The sequence below is a fragment of the Dipodomys spectabilis genome, unplaced genomic scaffold (assembly GCF_019054845.1).
Source record: "Dipodomys spectabilis isolate Male_0828 unplaced genomic scaffold, ASM1905484v1 ptg000314l, whole genome shotgun sequence".
NCBI classification, from domain to species: domain Eukaryota; kingdom Metazoa; phylum Chordata; class Mammalia; order Rodentia; family Heteromyidae; genus Dipodomys; species Dipodomys spectabilis.
The window spans coordinates 577,458-579,976 of NW_024870991.1; positions in this window are offsets into that span (position 1 = coordinate 577,458).

Below are 2,519 nucleotides of genomic sequence, written 5' to 3' on the forward strand. Positions count from 1 at the left end.
TTGTGACCTGCTAAATGACTCGTTTTATTCCAAGGCCTGAGTTGGAGCTAGAAGCTCCTCTGAGCTTTGTCGGTATCCAAGATGGAGATCACTGGTGCTGGGCGGGGAGGGGTGGCCTTCCCTCCTCTGCTCCCTGAGAAGGAGTGAGACGTCCGGCTTCTACGCACGCCGAGTCTTAGTTCCCGGGTCATCTCTGGTCTGCGAACTGCAGGATGAAGATGTCTGCTCCTTGTCAGTTCTTGCTCGTGTTGAGTAGAATCTGCTCACCTGCTGCGTCTGGCTTCTTCGTCCTGGACTCTCTGTTGCTTAGGTATGGCTCCTGTGCTCGCCAGCCGCTGCCACAGCTGCCGCCGCCGCAGCTGCTGATGTCAAGAGCTCAGGAGTGTCTTCTTGCCTGGGTTTCCTTCTCTGGCCTAGCTCTCTGACCTGTGATGGCACACGTGGTGTAATTCTCTGGCTTAAGACTGTTCACTGGAACTCTTGAACTGCTTTCTATGCGAGAGCTTACTTAGACTTCAGCTTCTCCTCTGCCATCTTCCCGGACTCTTTCACTCCTGATGTTTTTAAGCCACTTAAGTTGAAATATTTTAACAGCCCAATAGCTGACAAAAAGCAAAGTTTTGCTTTAAATTTCACAAATTCTGATAAAAAAGATTCATAAGGTTTTATTATTTGAATTTTATTCTCCAAGTCTCTGGGTTTTTAATGGGAATTGAATTGAGGTTCAACTCTCTATTCAACTATCATAATTAATTTTTTGAATATTTTTATTATCTTCAGTTGTACAAACGAGTTGTCATTCACTGAAACAGTGTATGGATACAGTGCATCTTGATCAATGTCACCCCTTTTAACACTCTCATACACCCCTACCAATCAACCCCAATCCTTATGTATCTCAATATTATGTGATGGAATTTCTTGCCATTTAACAAAACAGTTTATGTGTACAAGGCACCTGGAATTGTGTTACCACTTCAACATCTTCAACCCCATTTCACACTACCCCTTGCTTTGTATATTTCAATTTTGGGAAGTATACAATGGATTCTTGCCTGTATACTATCCTTTTCCCCTTCAATTTCCTACCTCTCTCACATTGCACCTCACTATCCTCTCTTGCACTACACATTTAATGGTATTTATTTTGTTGGGCATTGACTTAGCCTTTTAAGAGAATTATAGTATTTTCCTTCTCCATCGACTCTGATACTTCAGATAATTCATTTGTACCTCCTTGCATACCATCCAGTGTGTTTACTTTCACATTTATAGACATTCCTATCTACCACAAGTGAGGAAAGTCATGCAACTAAGTTTCTCTGGGTCTGCTTTATTTCAATTAATATTATTTCTAAGTGTTTCATTTTTTCTTTAGAATGGTGCAATATTATTCTTTCTGATGAATGAACAGAATTCTATTATCTATGTATTTATATGTTTGTATATATATGTATATATGTTTGTATACATACATTTATATATGTACATATATACTTGTAAATTGGGACCAATAAAATTATATATATATGTATATATATAATCTATATATACATATATAATTCTTGATCTCTTTTTACAGTGAGAGGCATCTGGGCTGATTCCATGTTGGCAACAGAAAATAATGCAATTAGGAGCATGATTATGCTGGTAGCTTCCGTGTGGCCTTGTTTCTGCTCTATTGGATAAATGTCCATAAGTAGAATTGCTGGATCATAGCTAGGTAGCTCTCTATTCAGTTCTGTGAGCAATTTCCATCGTGTTTTCCAAAGTGATTGAACAAGTTTACATTCCCACCAACAGTGTAATAGAGTTTCCTTGGGGCCACATCCCTATCAGTATCTATGATAGTTCGTATTTTCATAATGACACTGTAAGAGGGGTGAGATGAATCTCAGTGTTGTTTGGATTTGCATTTTTTATGGAGAGAGATGCATCTATTTGTCATTCTTACTACTTCTTCTAAGAAGTTATCTTTAAGTCTTTATCCCATATATTAATTGGGTTCTTGTTTATTTGAGGGTTTATTTTTGTTGTGTTTAACTCTCTCTAAATATGGGTTAGTTATGAAAACACTTGTCTAATACTTAGCTAGTAAAAATCTTCCATTCTGTTCTCTTTCTATATATCCTGCTAACTTTTTCCATTGCCATGTAGAAACTCTTCAGTATGTTGCGATTCTGTTGATCCAGAAAAAATGATATTACACCATTCATAAGGAAATGTGAAGACTTGGAACAAACTTATATTAAGGGAAGAAAGACAGACTCAAAGAAACATAGGTTGCCTAATTTCCCTCATTTTTTGTAGAAGAATGTGCCTCTAATTCTACAAGGAAACACAATTGGAAGGTAAAAGAGAAAACATTACACTTGGACATGATAAATTTTATGGGATTCTAAACATTTATACAATGAGATCAAAGGAGGATGCCTTTTGGAGAGGATCACAAAGGATCAATAGCTGTACAAATATTATCATATAAAATAATGTTCATTAAAATGATCTCCAAGAAATGA